This window comes from Bufo bufo, chromosome 1 (genome assembly GCF_905171765.1).
Source record: "Bufo bufo chromosome 1, aBufBuf1.1, whole genome shotgun sequence".
Lineage (NCBI taxonomy): Eukaryota > Metazoa > Chordata > Amphibia > Anura > Bufonidae > Bufo > Bufo bufo.
The window spans coordinates 651,519,458-651,531,994 of NC_053389.1; positions in this window are offsets into that span (position 1 = coordinate 651,519,458).

Consider the following 12,537-nt stretch of genomic DNA (forward strand, 5'->3'; position numbering starts at 1 on the left):
AGCGACTCCACGTGTTCATTTCCCAACTATCTTTCTGTAATGTGGGCTTTAGACAGGACTTTACATAAAAGCAACCCCTTCCCTCATCCAATTTTCAAACATATTGTATCCCTGTAATTTAACCTTCCACACAGTGTCATACCCTGTGGTTTATAGTTACTTAGTCTAATGCAAGGCACCAACAAAACAGACCAGTGAAGAGGAAGTCAAGGGGTGTATTAACAAAATAAACAAAGTCCAGGCAAAACTTCACTGGAGCTAATATCAGGCAAACAAAACAAAGGGAAGCCAGTAGTCACGATCCGTGCATAAGTCCTTGTGTAACTTGCCAAGTGAACGGATGCGACACAGAAAATCCCGGGTCCTGGGTCCCACTGGAACAGACGAAGTCCAAGCAAACTTCAGTCAGCAGCAAGCAGTACTGACCTGCACCTGTATAAAGGAAGATAACAGTGGGCACTGACCGACCTGGGAGGCCACCTTTTATGTGCCTGCTAACAAATCCCAGGGCGCCAAGTGTCCACTCCCCAAAGGTCATGAATGATCCTGCCCTACACCTGTGTACAAGGCTTTGGTCGGTCATTAGTCAATTAGACCAATGCCGGCCCCCTAATCTACTTTGAACTTGTGGCCAGGTGCTATTCCCATCGCCGGATGGTAAAGCGCAAAAGAAGCGTATTCCCTTTCGAACACGTCTTCGAGCATACACACGGATGCACGACAGGCTCTGCGAGATTGCGCGAGCGCGTCGACATAAACACCAGAATGGAATCCGCAATAGGCACCGAAGACAAGCTCGGATGCAAGGTAGTGGCGCTAGCCCGGCCAAGCTGTCCCTGAAACCGATGCGGTCTTCCCCTTTGGCGCACATGCGAACGCGTCCCCGCGTCGGTTTCAAAAGGGGTCGGAGCTGGTATATCAGTGGAGACACGCGTAACCTGTCCTGCACCTCCATGAGGACCCTTTTTGGTCACACCGGAGTGCGAGACAGGTGAGGATCTTACACTTAGTGGACATTACTATTGCATAGTTTCTCTCAGTGAGTAGTGAATACTTTCTTATCTTACTACCCTCACCCACTTGTTTGAAACATGCTGCCCTATGAAGTTTTTATTATGTTTTGAACATTTTAATCTTTTTTTATACTATTCTATAATACACAATGATTTTATATGTGTTATTCTGCTGGATTTGCTACCCATTGATACTTATATTTCTCCAAGACCTTTATTGTGCACATAGGAGATATAGCAACATTATTTCCTTGCTCCTTCCAACCATGTTTTGTTATTTGGTCGATCCTATTCTAGATTGTGATTATGTTTTTCAAGAATGTTATATAAAATGTTTTTTTACACTTGTATGAAGGTAAGTTATGTACAACAATGACCCAGTTTTTTTTGCCATTCAAACAATAAACGTTATGAATTGTGCAATTGCTGAGTTCTGCCATGCAGCGGATAACACTTCACTCTTTTCATGCTTTTCTCATTTTTCTTCGTCCTTTCATGCTGCTAACATACAGTCCTTTGCTATTCATTTTATAAAATATCTCTAATCTCACTTTCAATAGTGTTGGGCAAGCATGCTCAGCCGAACACCATTTTGACTTGAGCATAGCGATGCTCGGCACATCTCGGTGTTCAGCCAAACACAGCATGTGCTCGAGCGAAATGCTCGAGTCTCCTCCCCGCACGTTTGTTGGCTGATACGCAGCCAATAAATGTGCGGGGAAGTACAGGCACTCATTGTAATGCCGTAGCCATGTTGGTTACTAGCATTACAGTGATTGGCTGGCCGGAACTCGTCATCGGGTGCTATATATGTGGTTCGGTTCAGTCTTAGTCAGGGGGAGCTGCAGCAGAAGGGACAGATAGTGTAGGGACAGGAATTTTTTTATTTTTTTCAGGCAGGGTTTAGTGTTGAAAGGTGTTAGAGACCCAAAAGTCCTTTTAAGGAATATTGTTTTATCTGGCTGCAATATATATTATTAGCGCAACCTGCGCTAAATTTAGTGAAATTGTTTGGCCACTGCTGACATTGACACAACCTCTGCTACATCTGGTGTGTTACATTTGTGCATCCTGACATTCAGCGCAATTGTTTGGCCGCTGCTGGCAGCGACATTATCTGCGCTACATCTCCTGTATAACGTTTGCGAATCCTAAATATCTGAGACATTCAGTGTAATTTTTTCGCCGCTGGTGACAGCGACATTATCTGCGCTACATCTCCTGTATAATGTTTGTGCATCCTAAATATCAGTGACATTCAGTGTCATTTTTTTTGCCAGTGATGACAGGGACATTACCTGCGCTACATCTCCTTTATAGCGTTTGCACATACTAAATATCTGTGACATTCAGTGTCATTTTTTTCTTAGCCGCTGGTGATAGCGACATTACCTGCACTACATCTCCTGTATTACGTTTGCACATCCTAAATATCTGTGACATTCAGTGTAATTTATTTGCGCATACACTAACAAAACCTGTGTTACTGTACATGTGACATACTTGCAAGAATATATACCATTTAATATGTTCAAGGCGAGCAGTAAGGGACGGGGAAGTGGCCGTGCTGCTGATGGTGCACGCAGAGGCCGTGGCCCTGGGCGCGGTGAAACTGTGTCTGCTGCCAGAGCACAAGAAACACACTCATCCACGATACCTAGCTTCATGCCCAGTTTGCAAGGCGGCGCAGGACACCACTCTCAAAGTCACACCAGTGCGACCAGGTGGTCGGTTGGATTGCAGCAGATAATGCTTCCAGTCGGTTAAGCACCACCCTGTCTTCCACAAAGTCCAGTCTCAGTAGCCAAGAGTCTAGTCAGCAGAATCCTCACCCTGATTCTCCTTCCTCCCACCATGGAGAGTCTTGGCAAACAAGGGATCCCACAGTCGGATATTCTGAGGAGCTCTTTTCAGCGCCATTCCTTGATTTGGGCCTCTCGCCAAGCCCGATTGAAGAGGGACATGAGGAGATCTTGTGCACTGATTCCCAAACTCTTGAGCATCCACAGTCAGAAGAAAATGATGGTGGGGAATGGCAATTAGTGTTTCATGAGGTGGATTATGATGATGAGACACAGTTGCCAATAAGTCAATGGCAATTAGTGTCTCAAGATGTTGATGATGAGGATGAGACACAGTTGTCAATAAGTAAGATTGTTGTTAGGTCAACAAGTCAGGAGGATGAACAGAGTGAGGAAGTGGAAGAAGAGGTGGTGGACAACAAAATCACTGACCCAACCTGGGAAGGTGGCAAACCGAGCGAGGACAGCAGTACAGAGAGGGTGGGATCCGTAGCACCGCAACAGGGTGGAAGAGGCAGTGGGTAAGCAAAAGGGAGAAGGTGGGCCACACCAAACCGGCCTGCAACTGTTTTCCGGAGCACCCTCTTGCAGCGATCTCCCTTGCCAAGGGGTAGGTGTTCCGCAGTATGGCGCTTTTTCGAGGAAAGTGCGGACGATAAAAGAATTGTCATTTGCAACTAGTGCCATATCAAAATGAGCAGGGACGTGAACACTAGCAACCTCACCACCACCTGTATGATCCGCCACATGGCAACAAAGCACCCTAATAGGTGGGCCAAACGCCTGGGTCCACAATCAGTGTCTGCGGGTCACACCACTGCCTCCTCTTCCCCTGTATTACGTGCTGGCCAATCCCCTGTCCAAGACTCAGGCCCGGATGACTCCCGTCCTGCACCTGTACCTTCAGGTAGAGCATCCACTTCTGTGTCCCAGCGCAGCGTACAGATGTCAATAACCCAGGCCTTTGAACGAAAACGCAAATACCCAGCCACCCACCCACAGGCCTAAGCACTAAATGCGCACCTTTCCAAATTGCTGGCCCTGGAAATGTTGCCATTTAGGATTGTGGACACTGAGACTTTCTGTAGCCTGATGGTGGTGGCTGTCCCTCGTTACTCAGTCCTCAGCCACCACTATTTTTCCCTGTGTGCTGTCCCCGCCTTACACCAGCATGTGTCCCATAACATCACCCGTGCCCTGACCAACACAGTTATTGGGAAGGTACACTTAACGACTGACACATGGACAAGTGCTTTTGGCCAGGGACGCTACATTTCCCTGACGGCACACTGGGTGAATGTTGTAGAGGCCGAAAGGGAGTCGTACCCTAGGATGGCACAGGTGCTACCGACCCCAAGGATTTCAGGCCCTACTTCCATCAGGATTTCCACCACCACCTACATTAGTGGCTGCACCCCCCTTCTCCTCCTCCAACTCCTCCTCGACTTCCACCTCTGAATTCTCATCTTGCAGCACCAGTCAGCCATCAGTCAATAGCTATAAGCAGTGTAGCACTGCAGTGGGGAAGCGGCAACAGGCCGAGCTGAAACTAATTTTCTTAGGTGACAAACCGCACACCGCCACAGAGCTGTGCAGGGTATAAGGGACCAGACTGAGCTGTGGCTCTCGCCACTCAACCTACAACCAGGCATGGTTGTGTCTGATAATGGCCGTAACTTGGTGGCGGCTATAGAGATTGGCAAGCTCACACACATACCATGCCTAGCCCACGTCTTCAACTTAGTGGTTCAGCGGTTTCTCAAAACCTACCCCAATTTGCCTGAGCTACTGGTGAAGGTGCGCCGCATGTGTGCCCATTTCCAAAAGTCATCTACAGCTGCCGCCGATCTGGCAACGCTGTAGCAGCACTTGCAATTGCCAGCTCACCGACTGTTGTGCGACGTGAGCACGCGCTGGAACTCCACGTTCCACATGTTGGCCAAGCTTTGTGAGCAGCAGAGGGCAGTAGTGGAATACCAGCTGCAACATGGTTGTCGCCTTTCCAGTCAGCTTCCGCTCTCCACAAGCGACAATTGGGCATGGATCTCTGACCTCTGTGAGGTTTTACGCAACTTTGAGGAATCAAAACAGATGGTGAGCCGTGATGCCGCTATTATCAGCGTAACCATCCCACTTCTGTTTCTACTGAAACGCTCCCTGCTCACAATGAAGGCGGACACTTTGCATGTGGAAGATGTGGAAATGGGGGAAGACAGTACACAGGGTGATAGACAGATCACCCTCTGTTCGTCTTCTCTGTGCGAATTGTATAATTATGAGGAGGAGGAGCAGGAGATGGTTGACTCCGCTACAGAGGGTAGTACCCATAGCAGGTTTATTCCATCTGTTCAGTGTGGATGGGCCGAAGAGGAGGAAGAGGATGAGGAGATTGAGAGTCATCCTCCTGATGAGGACAGCGAAGTCTTGTCTGTTGGGACTCTGGCACACATGACTGACTTTATGTTATGCTGCCTTTCCCGTGACCCTCCCGTTATATACATTTTGACCAACAACGATTACTGGTTGTTCACCCTTTTCAACCCCCGCTACAAAGAGAACTTCTCATCTCTCATTCCTGTACTGGAGAGGTGCAATACCAGAAGGTCCATGTCAAAAAATTGCTCCAAAAATTTCCAGCTGACAACACTGGCAGCCGAGTACGTAGTTCCTTGGGCAACCGAGGAGGGGAGATGAGAGGAACACCCAGCAGTTCTAACAGAGGCAGGGCAACACTCTCCAAGGCCTGGGACAGTTTAATGACACCCCGCCAGCAGCCTCACCCTGATGCGTGGCCTAGTGTCAAAAGGAGGGAAAAGTTTTGGAAGATGGTGAAGGAATGAAGGAATACGTAGCAGACTGTGTCAGCATCCTCAGTGACCCCTCTGTGCCTTACAACTATTGGGTGACCAAGCTGGACACTTGGCACAAACTGGCGCTCTACGCCTTGGAGGTGCTGGCCTGCCCTGCCGCCAGCATTTTGTCAGAGCGGGTATTTAGTGCTGCTGGGGGAATAATAACTGATAAGCGCATCCGCCTGTCAACTGAAAATGCTGACAGGTTGACTCTTATTAAAATGAATAAGGCCTGGATTGCCCCTGACTTCTCTTCTCCACCAAAGGAAAGCAGCTGAGCATAAAGGCATTTTAAATGTGTGTTTTTTTTTGGTGTACTGAATACACTGTATTCCCTTGCACCCCTTCCACCACAAAAAAGGGTATATGGTTCAATCTTCTTTTTCTCATCCTCCTCCTCCATCATATCAACATGCTTATTAGGCTGCCCTCGCTTCTAATGTTTTAGATGGTCAGTTCAGCAGCAGACCCTCACCCCTAATGTTTCAGACGGTCACCTGCAGACCCTCACCCATAATGTTTTAGATGGTCAGATCAGCAGCAGGCCCTTGCCCCTAATGTTTTAGAGGGTCAGCTCAGCAGCAGACCCTCACCCCTAATGTTTTAAATGGTCAGTTCAGCAGCAGGACCTCGCCCCTAATGTTTTAGAGGGTCACCAGAAGGCCCATGCTCCAAATATTTTTGATGGTCAGTAGCAGGCCATTAATCATAATTTTTCAAGGGTGTGTATGATGCCCTCCTTTATGTGTAATAAAGGGTATATTGGAGTGCCGGTTACTTGTAATTTTTGGCAGCCCTTTCACTTAGTGCATAGGCTTTATGAGTGTAGGAGTCCTACTACCTGAAAAATTGTACCACAATGTGAATGAGGCTCTCCTTTATGTGATATACAGGTTGTATCGGAGTGCCTCTTCCTTGTAATTTTTGGCAGCAATTGCACTTTATATAAAAGTAAATATACAGGAAAGAATGTTTCCTAACAATTTTTCCTCTAAAATCGATTTTATCTTCGGTTTTCTGCGTATTATTGTCAGTCTGTAAAAGTGGCGTACTACTCGGACAACATCGTTCCCAGCAGCGACCTGGGAGTCCAAAATGCATCCAGACATCCTCCCCATGCTGTTCCCGAACCATTTTGTGGTGTTTCCATCAATTTCTGACCTTTTCCTATGAACCAGGCACCCTCCCCTCTTCAGAGCAGAGGGTGCCCGGTTTAATGCTCGGGTTTTCCCATTGACTTCAATTATACTTGGGTGCTCTGTAGAGCACCCGAGCATCCCAAAGTGTTCTACTCGAGCACCAGAGCATCCGAGCACTTTGGTGCTCGATCAACACTAAATCAAGTATTCATAGAAACATAGAAACATAGAATGTGTCGGCAGATAAGAACCATTTGGCCCATCTAGTCTGCCCAATATACTAAATACTATGGATAGCCCCTGGCTTTATCTTATATGAAGGATGGCCTTATGCCTATCCCATGCATGCTTAAACTCCTTCACTGTATTTGCAGCTACCACTTCTGCAGGAAGGCTATTCGATGCATCCATAGAAACATAGAAACATAGAATGTGTCGGCAGATAAGAACCATTTGGCCCATCTAGTCTGCCCAATATACTGAATACTATGGATAGCCCCCGGCCCTATCTTATATGAAGGATGGCCTTATGCCTATCCCATGCATGCTTAAACCCCTTCACTGTATTTGCAGCTACCACTTCTGCAGGAAGGCTATTCCATGCATCCACTACTCTCTCAGTAAAGTAATACTTCCTTATATTACTTTTAAACCTTTGCCCCTCTAATTTAAAACTGTGTCCTCTTGTGGTAGTTTTTCTTCTTTTAAATATGCTCTCTTCCTTTACCGAGTTGATTCCCTTTATGTATTTAAAAGTTTCTATCATATCCCCTCTGTCTCTTCTTTCTTCCAAGCTATACATATTAAGGTCCTTTAACCTTTCCTGGTAAGTTTTATCCTGCAATCCATGTACTAGTTTAGTAGCTCTTCTCTGAACTCTCTCTAGAGTATCTATATCCTTCTGGAGATATGGCCTCCAGTACTGCGCACAATACTCCAAGTGAGGTCTCACCAGTGTTCTGTACAGCGGCATAAGCACTTCACTCTTTCTACTGCTTATACCTCTCCCTATACATCCAAGCATTCTGCTGGCATTTCGTGCTGCTCTATTACATTGTCTTCCCACCTTTAAGTCTTCTGAAATAATTACTCCTAAATCCCTTTCCTCAGATACTGAGGTCAGGACTGTGTCAAATATTCTATATTCTGCCCTTGGGTTTTTACGCCCCAGGTGCATTATCTTGCACTTATCCACATTAAATTTCAGTTTCCAGAGTTCTGACCATTCTTCTAGTTTTCCTAAATCCTTTTCCATTTGGCGTTTCCCTCCAGGAACATCAACCCTGTTACATATCTTTGTGTCATCAGCAAAAAGACAAACCTTACCAGCGAGGCCTTTTGCAATATCACTTATGAAGATATTAAACAAAATCGGTCCCAGTACAGATCCCTGTGGAACCCCACTGGTAACATTACCTTGTTTTGAATGTTCTCCATTGACTACAACCCTCTGTTGTCTGTCACTCAGCCACTGCCTAATCCACTCAACAATATGGGAGTCCATGCTCAATGACTGCAGTTTATTGATAAGTCTTCTATGTGGGACAGTGTCAAAAGCCTTACTAAAATCTAGATATGCGATGTCTACTGCACCTCCACCGTCTATTATTTTATTCACCCAGTCAAAAAAATCTATAAGATTTGTTTGACATGATCTCCCTGAAGTAAACCCATGTTGTTTTTCATCTTGCAATCCATGGGATTTTAGATGTTCCACAATCCTATCCTTTAATAGGGTTTCCATTAATTTGCCTACTATTGATGTCAGACTCACTGGTCTATAGTTGCTCGATTCCTCCCTACTACCTTTCTTGTGAATGGGCACGACATTTGCCAATTTCCAATCTTCCGGGACGACTCCTGTTACTAATGATTGGTTACACTACTCTCTCAGTGAAGTAATACTTCCTGATATTACTTTTAAACCTTCGCCCCTCTAATTTAAAACGATGTCCTCTTGTAGCAGTTTTTCTTCTTTTAAATATTCTTTCCTCTTTTACCTTGTTGATTCCCTTTATGTATTTAAAAGTTTCTATCATATCACCTCTGTCTCGTCTTTCTTCCAAGCTATACATGTTAAGGTCCTTTAATCTTTCCTGGTAATTTTTATCCTGCAATCCATGTACCAGTTTAGTAGCTCTTCTCTGAACTCTCTCCAAAGTATCAATATCCTTCTGGAGATATGGTCTCCAGTACTGAGCACAATACTCCAAATGAGGTCTCACTAGTGCTCTGTAGAGCGGCATGAGCACCTCCCTCTTTCTACTGGTAATTCCTCTTGCTATACACCCAAGCATTCTGCTAGCATTTCCTGCTGCTCTGTGACATTGTCTGCCTACCTTTAAGTCTTCTGAAATAATGATCCCTAAATCCCTTTCCTCAGATACTGAGGTTAGGACTGTATCACTGATTTTATATTCTGCTCTTGGGTTTTTACGTCCCAGGTGCATTATCTTGCACTTATCAACATTAAATTTTAGTTGCCAGATTTTTGACCATTCCTCTAGTTTTCCTAAGTCCTTTTCCATTTGGTGTATTCCTCCAGGAACATCAACCCTGTTACAAATCTTTGTGTCATCAGCAAAAAGACACACCTTACCATTGAGGCCTTCTGCAATTTCGCTTACAAAGATATTACACAATATGGGTCCCAGAACAGATCCCTCAGGTACCCCACTGGTAACAAGACCTTGGTCTGAATATACTCCATTGACTAGAACCCTCTGTTGCCTGTCCCTCAGCCACTGCCTAATCCATTTAACAATATGGGAGTCCAAGCCCAATGACTGCACTTTATTGATAAGCCTTCTATGTGGGACAGTATCAAAAGCCTTACTAAAGTCTAGATAAGCGATGTCTACTGCACCTCCTCCATTCTAGTCACCCAATCAAAAAAATCAATAAGATTAGTTTGACATGATCTCCCTGAAGTAAACCCATGCTGTTTTTCATCTTTCAATCCATGGGATTTTAGATGTTCCACAATCCTCTCCTTAAGTATGGTTTCCATTAATTTCCCCACTATTAATGTCAGGCTTACTGGCCTATAGTTGCCCGATTCCTCCCTACTAGCTTTCTTGTGAATGGGCACAACATTTGCTAATTTCCAATCTTCTGGGACGACTCCTGTTGCCAGTGATTGGTTAAATAAATCTGTTAATGGTTTTGCTAGTGCACCGCTGAGCTCTTTTAATAGCTTTGGGTGTATCTCATCAGGCCCCTGTGACTTATTTGTATTAATTTTAGACAGTTGACTTAGAACCTCTTCCTCTGTAAAGACACATGCGTCAAAAGATTCATTAGTCTTCTTTCCCAACTGAGGTCCTTCTCCTTCATTTTCCTTTGTAAAAACTGAACAGAAGTATTCATTGAGGCAGTCAGCTAGTTCTTTATCTTCTTCCATATACCTTCCTTCTTTAGTTTTTAATTTGGTAATTCCTTGTTTTAGTTTCCTTTTTTCATTTATGTATCTGAAGAATGCCTTATTCCTACTTACAATAACAAGATAGTTCGATCTTGTAGCACCCAGTTGAAACTGGTTGTCCCATAGTTATATATCATATTTCTTTGTTCAATCACACAAAACAAATGTTTTCCATTGGAAGAAGTAGAAAACACCCAGTATGTATTTATTGCCATTATTATCATTTTTTAGGGGTTATTTTCATTCCTGTCTAATAACATGCCCCAAATATGTCCAGTACTGGTTAGGAGAAGCCACTTCTAGTGTGTGTGTATTTATTTATATTTTTTTTGTTGCCTACACAATAGCAGGGATCACTTGCCCATATATAGGGAGATCTAGGTGGTGGTGACTGAGCTACTGAGCATGTGTGTCCACTGGAACTGGACAAATTAGGTGGAAAGAATTAAAAGAATACCAGGGGACATAATAACAAATATGTAATGGCAACCTCAGGACACAGGAGCTTTAAAAAAAATATTCTGGTAAAAATATGGTTATTTTATGTGTGATCAGAGAATACAGAAAGTGAAAATTGAAAATTCATTCATGAGACAGCACCTTTAATAAGTGGACTTTTTTTTTTTTACAATATTAGATATAAATTTGTCACTAAACTAGACACACCTCAAAATAGCTAAATCCAAATTATATGAAATAGAAAAATAGGAAAATCCTTAGAGATCAATGGCTAACTAAAATAATGTAAGATAAAGGTAAGATAAGTAAAGACAATTGAAGAAATACTGAAACTAATAACAAACTAATATTGGTTTCTTGTACCCGATTCAATTAAAGGCCTGGTGCAATGTTGACCAATTTTTTGTTTTGTTTTTTGTTTTTTTTAACCAGGAGCGGGTCCTAAAGGCATGTTAAAAAGAATAAAGCAAATTACCTATAAACATCCTAAAAGCTAAAAAAAAATACATCCTAAAGTACAAAAAAATTATATAAAAAAACATAAAAGCAGAAAATTTTGAGACAAAGCAATATTGCCAGTAAAACCTACTTTAGGATGTTCTTCAATTATAAAAAATGGTTATAGGATTAAAAGTGAAATGAATGGCCCTTTAAAAAGAAGTAATGGGGGAGTTCTAGAAGATAATGTGGAAAAAGCAAACTCACAAAGTTTGTGAGAAAAAGGAAGTATCAAGTGAAATGTGCAATGACAAGGTAAACCTCCCTTTAAATGTCATCTGTCTAATCCATTAAGGAAAGTGAGTTCGAGTCAGGACAGGGGGGAGTCACTGGATGTTGTATATCTTGATTTTTTCAAAGCAGTTGATATTGTGTCACATGAAAGGTTCGTGCATAAAATGAGAAAGCTTGGACTGGGGGTAAATGTAATTGAGTGAAAATATGGCTCAGTGATTAAAAAAAAACATTAATGGTACATACTCAGATTGGAACTAGAGGGTTTCATCAGGGGTTAGTATTGCGCCCTATTCTCTTCAATATATTTATTAATGGTCTTGCAGATGGATTTCACAGTAAAATATAAACTTTTGCTGATGACACTAAACTGTGTAAAGTAATTCAAATAAAATAGAACAGTATACTGCTACAGACGGATGTGGATAAATTGAAGGATTAGACAAAGAAGCATCAAATTTCTTTGGCCCTCTCTGAGGGTATCATAAGGTAGTAATTTACTCATTGACTCTGGCACGGCCTATTTGATATGAGTGAATTAAGTATTTTTTAAGAAAATCAGGTCTGCTTCCTCATAGCAGGATTCCATCACTGCTGCTCTTAAAAAGTAAATTTATTGAGTTAACAAATGACAGCTGAAGGTTGACCCAATGGCTGTATACATTTATTATAGGTCAATGCAGAGATCCATAATAACTGAGCATCCTCTACATCTAGAGGAAAGAGGGTTTCTCTATTAACATAAAAGGATTCTTTACTGTAAGAGCAGTGAGATTATGGAGCTTTCTGTCATAGGAAACTGTGATGGTGAATTCACTAAAAGAGAGACCTGGATGCATTCCTGGAGTGTAATAATATTACAGTTTTTAAATACTAAATTACTGGAGATGAATTATTGATCAAAGGAGTCAATCTGATCACCACATTTAGAGTCAAGAAGAAGGAAAATTGGCTTATGCTAGGGTACGTTACCTTCTCCTGGATCAATTTTGCAAGATAATACACTGCACTGGATGGGCATATGTCTTTCAAACTATGTTACTATGTATGAGGCTTTATAAATAAAATATTTAATATAATAAGTGATAGCCAGTAGGGGTTTACCAAGGACAGACG